This window comes from Meles meles, chromosome 9 (assembly GCF_922984935.1).
Source record: "Meles meles chromosome 9, mMelMel3.1 paternal haplotype, whole genome shotgun sequence".
NCBI lineage: Eukaryota > Metazoa > Chordata > Mammalia > Carnivora > Mustelidae > Meles > Meles meles.
The window spans coordinates 15,405,214-15,419,472 of NC_060074.1; positions in this window are offsets into that span (position 1 = coordinate 15,405,214).

Genomic DNA, 14,259 nt, shown 5'->3' on the forward strand with positions numbered 1-14,259 from the left:
ACAGCAGACCTTGAGCCTTGTCCCTGTGGGGCCAAATGCCAGGTTGCTTTTTGTTTTGGTGACACTCAGTGGGACATGAGATAGCTTGGGGAGGCCTGGATAATGAGTCAAAAGTTGCAATGGATTCTTATAGTGTGATGATTTCGAGGTGGGTAGGTTGGAAAAATCATTAAAATGTATATACTTAAAAGCTGGGGCTTGTTCATTGTGAAAAGATCAGGTTGGCAAGTGCCGGCCCTGCATTTAGAGAAGCTTGTGGTGTTATCACACCTCAGGCAGAACGACTCGAGTGATTTGAAGGAGATTAGACAAATTTATTTTATTCTTATGCACATTAATTTAGGAATTTGGCTGGAAGATGTTCCCTTTTCCTTGAAGCCAATGTCTAAAGTCGTTCCCTCTTAAATAACGCAGAATTCATTTTCTTCAACTTTCTTAGTATCGTAGCCAAATTAAATGCTGAGCAGTCTTGAGAAATGGATCTGAAAGAGAAAGGATGAATAAAACCCAACCAATTTCATTCAGAGTTAGCCGGAGCTTAATGCTTACATGCAGTGTGGCTCGGACAAAGCCACCTGGTTCAAGGACTTGTTGACAGTCTACCATGCACCAAGTCTATATCCTAGGCTCTGGGGATAATAAAACAGTGAACAAGACAGGTAAATTCTGGCTATCACTGATCTTAAATTTTAGTGGGAGGGGCAAATGATAAATAAGTATTCAAATAAAGATAGAGAGAGAGAGGAATAGAATGATCTGGTGGGAAGGGATCCATGATGCTAATTCAAAATGGGTATTCAGGGAAGTTCTTTGGATAAGGTGACCTTTGAACAGAGACTTGATGAGCCACGTAGGCATCTAGGGCAACCATATTCCAGGCTGGAGAACACGGAAGGCAAAGAACCTGAAGCAAGCTCCCATTCTGACTCTGGGTTCATCCGTGGGACTTGCTTTGGCCCATGGAATGTTCCCAAACACAATGGCAAGCAATGATTTGAAAAACTTGTGTGTTTCTTCTTGCTGTCTTGCATGATTGGGTGTATTTTCCTTTTTCAAGTCTGCCTTGTCACAAGGACATGCCCAGGCTAACCCACTTGAGATGTATGAGAAACATGTGGAGAAGAACCAACACTGATCAAATCCAGCTGACAGCTAGCCGATTCCTAAACGCGTGAGCATGCGCAGTGAAGAGCAACGGAAGCGCTCGCCAGTGCATACTTTGACTACAGACACGTAAACGTCTCAAGTTGAGACTAGGAAAGCCACCTGCTGACCCATAGACTTAGGAGCACTAATAAATGTCTACTGTTTTAAGCCACAGAGTGTGGGGATGGTTTGTTTTGCAGCACCATTGGGGCGATAGACAATGGTGACCGGCACTGAAGGTTCTTTGCACATGGCCTTGCCTACCTCTTTAGCTTCACGTCCCAACAACCCAATGCATTTTAAGTTCTAGACTACTGATTTATCTGAAATTCCTGAAATGGGACACAGTCCCTTATGAACTTCTATACACCTAGTCTCATTTCTGAAAGGCACTTCACGCCCATCTTTGCCTGGGCAACTGTCCTTCTATCAAGGCTCAGGTCAGGTATTGCTTCTCTGGAAAGTCATGCTGATGCCCCATTTGGGGTTGAGTGGTCCTTCCCTGTGCCTGCTCGAGCATCTCTAGTACAGAAGGGCACACCCATGATAACAATGTAATCTGCTAAGTGTTCTCTCTCCCCTAGGAGCAGAAGCTTCCCGAAGCCAGAGACTGTGTATTTCTCTGTATCCTGAATGTAATGTTTGGCATAAAATATCATCTCTACATACACTTTAAGCTTATTAAAGACATTTATTTACCTTAATGTAGCAGAGTTCTAAGTCTCACAAAGAAAGGAAGAATTCTAAGAGAACAGGGCAGGCTTCACAGAAGAGGTAGAAATTGAAATGCTCTTTAGAGTTAGTAGGTGGAGAGGGTTTGCGAGGTAGAAAACAGTTCAGGCAGAACTAGTAGCCATGAACAATGGCAAAGTGTTAGGTTGCCGGCTGAAGCAGGAAGTACTGTGAGCACGTGTAATAAGAGGCAGGGCCATTTTGTGGGGCTTTGGACAGCACGTGAAGGCATTTGGGCTTCATTTTGCAGGAGAGTGACACCATAAGAACCATATTTTAATAGGTTACTTTGGAAGCCGTATATAGGATGTTTTAGGGGTCAGAAGACAAAGAGACTGGATCCGTGGAACTATCTACATGTGGCATTTAGAACAATTCAGACAAAAGGCAATGGGTGAGAGTGGGAATGTGTCAGCATATATACAACACAGTAATTAAATGTGGGAGCTGGGAAGGGGGACATAACCAGAGACTACTCTTAGATTTCTCTCCTAGTATCTGGGGAAAAAGAACAGGCTTAACAAGAACTTTAAAACCAGTTTGGACATACCGGGTTTGAAATGCATGTAGGTGGAGATGTCTAGCAAGCAGAGACAAATGTGGACTTGTTGCTGAGTTAAGAACTGGTGCATCTGGGGATCTTTTGTCCAGAAAGGATTGTTGGAGAAACAAAGCCCAGGGAGATGAGAAGTTCGAGGGCTGATCCATGCATAATGCCTTCATTCAGGGGACAATAAGAGAAAATGGGGCATGCAAAGGACACAGATATAGTGGAAACTAGAGTCAGATAGAGTAGCTGGTGGACAGTGCAAAGTAGGAGCCTAAGTTGGAATGAGGTACCAGTTTCAGACAGGAAGAAAAGCTGATGGGAATGATGACTGAGAAGGGGCTAGTGGATTGGATCATGCTGGTGTCTTTGAGAAAACAATGTTTTGGTCTATCACTATGGATTTTGAAGTCAAATTGTAAGGACCAAGTTGAGATAAATGAGAAGGTGGAGACAGACAGATTCCAAGAAGTTTGATAAAGAGAAGAAAAAGTGATGAAATAGTAGCCGAGGGCCAAGAAATGACATCCTTATGATTTGGGCATTTGTGTAGATAAATGGGTGGGGTGGGGTGGACTAGAATAAGGGATGGCTCAACAGCTCTTAGAGGCCACTGTTTTTAGCAGCAATGTCCACAATTGCCAAAATATGGAAAGAGTCCAGATGTCCACAGATTGATGAATGGATAGAGAAGATGTAGGTGTGTGTGTGTGTGTGTGTGTGTGTGCGCGCGCGTATGTACAGTTGAATATTACTTGGCCATCAAAAAGAATGAACTCTTGCCATTTGCAATGCCCTGGTTGGAATTAGAGTGTATTATGCTCAGTGAAATAAGTCAGTCAGAGAAAGACAAATACCATATGATTTCACTCTTATATAGAATTTAGAGAAACAAAAACAGATGAACATAGGGGAAGGGAAGGAAAAGTAAAACAAGATCAAAACAGAGAGAGAGGCAAACTATAAGAGAATTTTAACTACAGGAGACAGACTGAGGGTTGCTGGAGGAAAGGTGGGTGGAGGGATGGGGTAACAGGGTGAAGGGGGATACTTGATGTAAGGAGCACTGGGTATCATATGCAACTGATGAATCACTAAATTCTACCCTGAAAAAAAAATAGAATTGAGAACACATAAGGAGAGGTTTGCCTTTAGAAAGGAGAACTGCACTTCTTTTCTTGATACAGAATACGGAAGAGGAGTATTTATCCTTCACCATTATGGGGGACAACCATGGCTTCACATGGTTTGTATTGGGGCCACACCCAGAGAGACAAAATATCCATAGGTGATCAGCCACTTGACATGGTATGAGAATGGTCACTTTTAAACTTCTTGTCTTAGAGGTTAAAAGGATTAAAAAAAAAATGAAATGTGAGTATATTAGTCTTGTCAACAACCCGCTTTTTTTTTTTTTAACATATAACAAGGGAATATCAAACTGTAAAGGGATAAAACAAAAACACATGGCTTTCTAAAGGGTGGGAAACCAAGCAGATGATATTTATCAAATGCTAGTTTATTCTTAATAATCAACTTTACTTAGGTCTCCAAAATTTGGGGTATTAGGAATGGATAGTAAATATGAGGTATTATAAACACATTATATACTCTTTACGTGGGTCATTCCCTCATTTGGCTTTAGTATTTTGTAAAATAGAAAAGCTTCTTTATAGCTAGCTTCAAAAATAGACCCATAACTGTGAATATATTTACTTCCATGTGTGGTTAAGCCTGCAGTAGGTACATATACGTGAAAATATTTGTATTGAAATCGTAGAAATTTATAGATAATTTAAATTCATTCATGAAAATTCCCTTCAGTGTGGTTAACGATTCTATGACAAAACGACTGTCAAGAATTGATTGTTGAACCAAGTCTTTTCTTTATATAAGGAGCAGGTGACGTGGGGTTTCTAATTGCTATGTTGGTTTGGTTTAAGGTATTTCTAATACTCTAAGTCTGCTCTATCTTTTTTAAAATGTTTGGGTGACTTGTAATTTTTTTTCACTGAGGTTGCCAAGATACGGGTGAAAAAAGACTAAAGGCAAGCAAGGTTGTTACAGGTGGATGGACATTCTCTCTGGTGGCTTTCATGTCAGTTGCAGGAAGTGAACTATCTGTCCCCTGCCCCACCCTCAATCTCCTTTCCTTGTGCCCTTGCACAGAGGTTGATGATGTTCTGTAAGGACCAGCTGGGGAGTTGCTGGGGCCCTCAAAAAGGAGGGCTGCTTTGATCTCTGCTCAACCCTAATCTCTTGGGTCATGTCTCTCTTTTTCTGCCATGGGAAAGGCCATGTCCCTTTCGGTGGATTCCTGGACAAAGAAGAAAGGCTGTCCCTGCACTTTTGACTGTGGGGTGCTTGGCTGTGTGTCCCAGTTCAGATTCCAACACACCCTATATTGAAGAGGAAGCTTACAAGTCTGAACTTTGGTTTGGGCAAGTGGGAGTGAAAGCATTTTACTTCTGAACTTTCTGTGCTTTACGCCCCAAGGGAAACACCTTTAGTACTGGACCCCTACTCTCTGTTTGGCAGGGATCCTGCTCCCCTTCCTCTCTCTCTGCCTGCCTCTCTGCCTACTTGTGATCTCTGTCTGTCAAATAAATAAATAAATAAATAAAATCTTAAAAAAAAAAAAACTGGAACCCTAATACAGAACATTAGAAAATTTGTTTTTTTTTTTTTTTGGATGAAGAAAAACCTTGATGCACAAAACAGGTGATACCAGCAACCCTGTTTCCCTGAATGGTTGTTATTTAATCTATTTAATAAATTTTGAATTCTTTGGTGATAAAGCAAAATGTAAGGAAAATAGGACAAAAAGGAAGATGAGAGGGTTTTTTTTTTTTTGCTATTATTGTTTAGAGATACCAAGATATAGAAATTATCATTCCTTTCTTTTTTTTTTTTTAAAGATTTTATTTATTTATTTGAGGGAGAGAGAGAGAGAGAGAGAGAGTAGGGGAGAACAGAGGGAGAAGGAGACAATTGCCAGCAGACTCCATACTGAGCACAGATCTGGACGCAGGGCTTGATCCTACAACCCTGAGATCATGACTTGAGCCAAAATCAAGAGTTGGACCCTTAAATGACTGAGCCATGGGAGCCCCAATGGTGTTTGTAATTCTTAACAAAAGTTCCAAGAACATCTGATTTTTTAAAGACAGTGTAAACAAAGCTGAAAAAGAGAAGAATTCTATTTTCTGGGGGATGTTCAGGGAATGGGCATCCTAATGGGTTCACTTAAGTGTCAAAGAGAAAATTCGTGTGTCACTCAAATTTAGTTCTGCTCCCATTTTCTAGAACTCTAAGAGCTGATACTGGAACTAAGGCAGGGCTTCCCATTTTTTTCCTGGTGGTTCCCAGGCCAAGTCTCCATTTCTTCCAGCTCTTTTTGGCCCTTCTCCATCAGGCAACTAAGAGCACTAATCCATTCTTTCCATGTCCATGTATAGGGAGGTAAGACAGGGACGAACCACACATTCCTATCCTCCAACAGGATATGTTTGCGAATAATCTAAGTCCTGATGGTTTAGTTTTCCACTTGAAGTTTTGATGGCTTTTGGGAGGTTCATTCTTGGTATTTTGAATTTATTGTGTGTAACTCTTTCTATTTATATGCATTTGCACGTGTCTGAGTTCCTATCGCCCCGTTCAATACCTTAGTGAATTTCCATCATCCTCAGATAAACCCCGAGCTCCTTAGCATGCCTGGAATCTCCTTTCTTTCATTCTTTGTCTGGCTGATCTTTCCTCTGTGTATGGGTTCAGCTTCGCATACATCACTTACAGGAAATGTCTTAAGTCCCAGGATGTGTGCAGGCACCTACCTCATCTCTGTTCCTGTATCATTAGCCCATTATAATAAAGTCATTCACGAATTGTTTGGTTCAGCCAACACTTTTTGGGCACTTATATTACTGATCGATCTGTCATAGCCCCTACCTCTGGTAATAAATGGGTGAGCACTGGTGCTCTGCTGTGGCCAGCTGCTTGGACAAATCAAAAGCAAAGTCCCTGGCTGGGTTTGCCAACACCACTGCGGAATAAATTGGGATGAGCTCACTGTAAGAGATATAACAACTCAAGAGATGAGGGATGGGAAAAAGAAAGGGAGGCATTTATTTGGGGGGGCCACAACCAGGGGAGGTGGCAGGCTCAGCCTTAACATCTCTTCTGCAAGATAGATACCTAGAGTTTTATAGAGAGAGGTTTGGATGGGGGTGGTGTTTATGTGCAAGACTGCAGGCAGAGAGAGCACGTGCTCACAGGTGAGGGTTGGAAAGTGTTCAGCATGTGATCATGGGCAGCGAAGGGAATATGGTCTAGACATTCCATTGCTATCAGGGCTTTTCTGGCCTGGTGACTGGAGTATTGTGGTCACTGCAAAACATCTTGGTCAACGCCTCCAAGTGCGATAAGAAAAAAGAACAATGGGTTTCAGTTAGAGCATGGGTTAAGTGGTCTTGTCTATTTCTGGTTCTAACCGTTGTGGTCCATAGTTGAGAACGAGGGCCCATGGACACTCTCATTGGGCTGGCACCTGGTTCAGGGTTTATAAAATAGACTTCAATAAATGTTTATGCAATCAAAATATATGTATATTATTTTTAGTTTTAGGATAAAGCTTGATGAGTTACTCATGAGTGAAAATGCTTTTAGAGAGGCAATGTAATGTGGTTAAAAAAAAAAAAAGACCCCACTGGAGTTATAAGAAGAACAGCTACACATGTGGCGAACAGCTAGATTTCAGAGTCAAAACACCTGTGTGCAAATCCTGACTCTTCTGCAAGCTGGCTTTGTGATATCAGGCCAATTACCCAGTCTCCTCACGTCTCACCGATAGGAGAGATATCACAACAATGTCTGGTTGTTCCTTGAAAGGGAGGTGTAAGCAAAATGACTTCGGAAGGCTAGAGGAGTCTCAAAAGACAAAAGGAAAAGGCCAGGTCCAGCTTGACAAGAAATGATTTGTTGAAGGGACTTAGGGACAGAAGTGAGTCTTGGGTGGGGTCAAGATGAGTAGTGTCCACACCCCCACCTCCTATAAAAACTGCTTTTGTAGCCCTAAAGGCTGGGGAGTACATGCAAGGAGACCACCCTGGAGGGAATGTTTGAGGATCATAGTCATATCTCCAGAACTGACCAAAGATGTTATGCTCCAAGGGTATACTTAACGGTGTGGTTAAACGAAAAGAAAGAATGTGGGACAGTGAATAGTTGTGCTCAAGAAGGCTTCAGGTCACAGAGTGGTCACCATGGTGGGTCTGTCCAACATGGCATTTGTCTGGTTCACACACTGGTCTACAAGGTTACCGAGAGGGAAAAAGGAGCGGATCCTGGGTAGCTCAGGTGGTTAAGTGTCTGACTCTTGGTTCTGGCTTAGGTGATGATCTCATGGGTCATGAGATCTAGCCTTTTGGTGGGCTCTGCACTCAGTGGGGAGTCTGCTCAAAGATTCTCTCCCTCTGCCCCTTACCCCTGTGTGCACTTGCTCTCTCTCAAATAAATAAATAAATCTTAAAAGAAGAAAGTCACAATGAAAAAAAGAGGCAGTTTACTCAGATAATAAACATTTGTAAGGGTTGTTTTCACTTAAATTAATGTGTATGACACAGGAAAAAAAAGTGAGTTTTAATAAAGGAATGTGTGTATATTTGTTACATGAAAGGTCAGGAGTTGCCTAGATATTTTTTAGATTTCTGTGCCCCGATTGCCATGAAAGTCAATGAAATTTTGAACATTGACCAGATGACTGGTTTTTCTGCTGGGCCCCATATGCGCAACTCTAAAATAGAATTCAAGGCTGACTATAGTTTAAAGATTGATAACTTCGTAAAACACGTTTCAACTTTGAAGGACGTAGCTGTGAATTAATTCTTTATGTCTTGCTGAGCTCTGTAGATTATTTATAGTAAAAAAGTTGGGCAAGTTAAAAAAAAAATGAGCGAATGGCCTGGTTAGATCTAAATTTAAATTTGACGGAAACCAAACTTGTACCTTTGCCCCCAATGCCATTACACTTGTTTTGGGATCCCATTAGACTATGGTTTCCTGTGGTTTATTTCCTGTTACATTTCTGCCACATTTGTTATATTCTCTCCCTATCAGCTGTCTCTGGCATCCTTTCCTTATGAGCCAACCTACACTCTGTAGCCTATCCCTTTGACTACTCTCACCGTTTTATTTTTACCTCTCTGACCCTCTGTCTTCCTATTGCTCTCATCTAACAAATCCTAAACCCTAGCTTCATCCAACATCTGATAGAAATCTTTATCATTGTACTCTGAACACGTGTTACTATGTTTTTAGGTGTGTGTCTTGTAAGATATCTGTTGCTGCATTTTGTTTTGTTTTTAATCCAATCTGAGAATACCTATTTTTAAATGGGTGGGTATAGCTCGTTTATATTCATTGTGATTACTGACTTATTTGGGCATATTTATATCACCATTGGGGGAGATTTTATAATGCTTTTTCTTTTTTTTTTTCCACTTTTTTGGTATCAATTAATTTTTCTTTAGAACTGTTTCTCCCTTAATTTATGCTAAAAGTTTATATATTTCTCATTTTTTGATGGTTACTTTTACATTTTTTAACATATCTGCTTAATAAGATCTAACATTAAAAAATATTTCTAGTTTCCCTCAGAACAATATAAGGACTATGACATGTTTGAACTGTGGTTAATCCATCCCATATTTCAGGTTATTGGTGTCTAGAATTTTAGTTCAACTTTCTTTTTATTTCACCCAGCTAGTCATTATATTAACAAAATCTTAATTTTATATAAAACGTGTGCAATATTTAATGTATATCATTTGTATTTACATATATAGAGAAAACTGAAGAAATGATAACTTTACAACGTGATACATTTTCTCAAAGGGAATGTAACTCACGTCACAACCACTAGATCATGAAATAGAATATTACTAGTGTCCTAGTAGTCCCACTCATGGCTTTTCTCAGTCACTAACCTTCTGAAAGGTAATCATAATCCTAACTTCTATCGTCATTGGTTAGTTTTTTTGGTGTTGAACTTTCTCTCAACTTTATTTTTGTGAGATTCCTCCACATTGTTGAGTCTAGTCATAATCTGCTCCCTTGCTGTAAAATATTCCATCATTTGAATGCCCATATCTTATTTATCTGTTCTCTATTGATGGACATTTAGGTTGTCTTCAGTTTGTCTGTTACACGTAGTCCACTACGAACACCTTGTACGTTTCTTCTGTATTTCTTTCTGGGTATATGCTCCAGGTATACGTTTATATAAGCCCATTTCTGTTGCGTACATAGAGAATTGGCATTGTCGTGTCACAAAATACACAAGTCACACTTTCACCAATAATGTATGAGAGTTCCAGTTGCCTCACTTTCTCACCAAGACTTGCTATTATGAGTCTTTCAAATTTTAGCCGTTCTGGAGGCTATGTAATTTGTTTTCACTTATTAGTGATTTCTTGATGACTAGTGAGGTTGATCACCTCTTCCCATGTTTATTGGTCATTCGGATATCTGTTTTTGTGAAGTGCCTGGTTAGATTCTTCCTGAGGTTTGTGCTTATTGATGATGAGCTTATTTATAGCTGGAGTTTGCTTTTGCCTATGGAGCCCTGTGTGATTTAGGTTGTAAGTATGTACTATAGAGTGCTTTGTGAATGTGACCTACTGAGAGGTCCTGCACTTGATCCTGCTGGCACTCTTAGATTTTTGGCTTGGGATTCTAGTCCATGTGCATAGTACAGATTTGGGCCTCTCACCTGGGTGGGGCATTTGCTTGGTGTATCAATTTCTTTTCTCTTCTTTCTTCTTGACTTTTTAAAGTAGGCTCCATGGAGCCCTGCGCCAGGCTCAAACTCACGACCCTGAGATCAAGACCCGAGCTGAGATCAAAGTGTTCCCATTTCTTATAAGGAGAGTTTTTCTGTTTTCATCCAAAGAAGGAGACAAATAGCATATTTCCTCACCGCTTCTTTAGAATGATAGCTAGAGACTTTCTAGATTAACACTGTCCAATAAAAGGTCTTGTGATGATAGAAGTGTTCTAGATCTGTGCCTTCTAACGTATTAGCCACTGGCCACAGGTAGTTATTAAGTACTTGAAATGTGTGACTGAGGAATTAAATTTTGAATTTTATGGGCCCAGCATGCTTCTGCTGCACAACTCTGGTAAAATTTTGAATTTTATTTAATTTAAATTTAATTGTCATATTCAGCTAGTACCTACCATATGAGATAGTGTGGTTCTAGACCAATTTTCATGGACTGAGCAGCCCATTGAAGATTGTGGCTATACGCACTGGTCTCAGTTTCAACTCCTCTCATTATTCAGGCCCTAGACCATGTCTCCTGCCCTCACTCTGCTGCCCAGCTTGTAAACTCTGAGCCCTTAGACTATAGTAGCATCAATTGGAGCTGTCTTTACTTTCCTTCTCTGATAAAGCTCAACTATGTGTTGCATATTTTTGCAGCATTGTGCTTGAGTGTTTGAGTGTTCATAATGGAGAGGGGATAAATGTTAACTCAGTCTGCAGCTCCAGTTCTCATGCAGCTTGGCAAGCCACTTGCCATTTACCTTCTGTTACCATCACCCTATGGAAATTTTCACTGCTAATAGCACTCTACATCATTATCTTTAATGCTTTCCTACATGTCCTTAGAAAGCTTTGGCTTTGTTGACCACTGATTTCTTTTTTTGAGAGAGAAAGAGAGAGAGAGCGCGCAGGCGAGCATGGGTCAGTGCGGGTGGGGTGGTGGGGTGGGGAAGAGAGAAAAGAAGGGGAAGAGAGAAAATCCCAAGCAGGCTCCACCTGCATTGCAGAGCCTGACATAGGGCCTGATCTCCCGACCTTGAGATTATGACCTGAGAAGAAATCAGGACTTGGATGCTTAGCCGGCTGAGCCACCCAGGCGCCCTGACCACGGATTTCTTAAAGCAGTTCCCTAGTTTCTTCCAAAGCTCTACTGTTTTCTTTATACCTGTATTGATTCTCCTTTTTAGGTTCCTTCTAGGATTTCTCTTCTTCTTCTTTTTTAATTGAAGTATAACTAACATACAGTGTTGTATGAGTTTCAGGTGTACAATAAAACGATTCAACAATTATATACATTACTCAGTGTAGGACTTTTCTTCCTGTGCTTACCTCCTTCAATCCCCAGTCTTCCTTCTTTCCTTCCTTCTTTTCTCTCTCTCTCTGTTTCTTTCTTTTCCTTCCTTCCTTCATTTCTTCCTTCCTTCTATGTATTATTTTCCCATGGTGATTTCTTTCAAATTTTATAACTTCAACTATATTTTATAAGCTTATTAATCCCAAATTTATTGCAATTTTTGAAGTATTAATGATGCATTTCAGTATTTCATTTCTCCATGGCTTTACTGCTCATCCTTGCAAAAACAAAAGCAAAATCCAAAATGCAAAGAGTAGATTTTTCTAGGCTCACAAGGCTCAAGGGGAAGTGATGAGAATCCAATGAGGAAATAGTTGCATAGTGGATCTAGGCAGACATGGCTTGGCCCTTTGACTCAGTGCCCCCCTGATTTGTCTCCAGTGAAATTGCAGGGGATTGCAGAATTCTGGGATGTTAGCATTAGGAGGAATCTTAGAGTGGTTCTTTGGTTTATTTCCCAGGTGAGTGAGTAGTAAGTGGAGCTGGTATTAGAACCCAGGTCATCCGGAGATGCTCTTTCTGCAACTATCCCTGGACTCATCAGATGGTGCTCCTCCCCTCAGTTTGAGTTAGTTTAACTTAAGGAAACTAGGGGACATCCCTGTTTCTAGGTGGCATACTAACGGATAGGAAATTCCAGCAGATTTCAGTTATATCACTTGTTAAAATTAGTATATAATGGTATAACATCCTATATGTAGCAACTGAAACATCAAAAACCATTTATATATATACACTTAAAATATTTATATATATATACTTAAACATCCTCATATTTTCCTTTAGTGATCATTTAATTGTGTGTGTGAAAAAAACACTATTAAGAGAAACTTTGAAACTTTTTTTTCTCTCATCAGATGTCTGCTTTAGCCAGTATTTATGGGGGCAACATTATTCTTCCCCGGTAACTATATCTCCCTATTTCCTCTAAAGGTCATGTGAAAGACTGTGGATAATTCAGAATACTTCTACAGTGAGAAAAAAATACCTCATATTTAAATCAATTCAAGCCTCTTTCTGACATCTAGTCTGTATCTAGGACACATCTGGACATTGGAAACATCCAAATTTGACTGAGTTTTTCAATTTTCAGCATAACATTTGGTAAATAGAAGAAGAAGGAAATGGTAACTTTTTTTTTTTTTTTTTTAAGCAACAGCATTTCAGTGGGGCTTGTCTATCCATAGCAAAGCCCTTATTTCTTGCCTTTTGTCACACTTGCCCAACATTGGTGAAGAAGGCTCACATTCAAAGGGTGTGGTTTTTGAGGTTGCCACATGGCCTTGCCATGACTTAAAATATCTCTCTCTGGCTGCCGCCTGGTCTGGGAAGGACCAAACACAAGACTCATTGACCTCAGAATTTGTGCCTTATGATTGAAACCTTTTCCAGGATACTCCCTAAGCTTCTGTTGCAAAGTATCTGGAGGACTTTCAGCCTGAAACCAGCATCTCGGCCGTCTCCTCCTCCCTTTAGTAAAGCAGAGGGTAATAATTAATTTTGGGCACAGAGAGTGAATGCTGACTTTCACTGTTCCCCTGAGGACAGTAATCTTTAACTACTCTCTAGAAGAAAGGCTTCCTTCTTCAGCCTAAACCTTTGGAAATTATGTGACTAAAAGGTAAAGAGAAGTTGCCATGGGGAAACTTTTCTGACAATCTACATATATAGGCTGGTCCTTGGGGTACCTGGCAGGGGTGAAGGAAGAAGCCTCAAATATACAATTCAGGTCCAATCCCCTACTGTGTGTAGTTGCATAAAGGGCAATTTGCTTCAAGTTATTAAATGATCATGTCTTTAAACATTTAGAAAAAACAGTCATCTTGAAGGAAAAGGCAAAAACATTCTTTAGAGAAAGGGATTATTTTTTTTTCAATTTATAGAAGGGAAAATGAGATAAATTGGTTTGAAAAGAGAAAGACAAATATATTGCAAGGGAAACTTTATTCATCAAACATTTATTGAGCACCTAGTCTGTGCCCAAGATAGGTCTAGGCTCTAGAGATATAACAGTCAGTGGATAGTCAGACATGTTCTTTGGCCTCATAGACTTCCTGCTATGTGTGACGAGAAACCTAACCCAGTGTGTGCATGTGAAGAGGAATCCCCAGTATCTCTGTGTGTGTGTGTGTGTGAAAAGGAATCAGAGGAGATTTCTCTCAAGACCTGAATGGAGTTAGACAGACAAAGTCCCCAGTTTAGTTTGGCTTCATTTTCAATGATCTTGTTACAAAACCAAACAAAACTTCAGTTCAAATTGATTTTTTTCTACCCTTCACAGGTTACCTGATGGATACAAAATTCTGATTTCAATAGGAGACAATTGGATTGCTCTCTCTCTCTCTAGCCCCCTTACATGGGAGGAGATGTATTATTTCTTGTATCCCCGTGTACTATGATTAATTGTTTTATATACTGGTCTCCTCCTCTGAATCGTGAGTCTCTTAGGGTCAGGGACTGTGTCTTAATAGTCTATGTCCTGGCACAAAAGAGCTCTGTGATGGGTAAATAAAGAAGTCAAGATGGACGAATAACATAAATAGATGTGCTTGCCGCATCGTTTGCACTGATAAAAAAGAATATCAAAATGTCCTTCCTCCCATCCAGTTTATTCACTCCTTAACAAATTTACTGAGCATCTACTGTGTGTAGGTACTG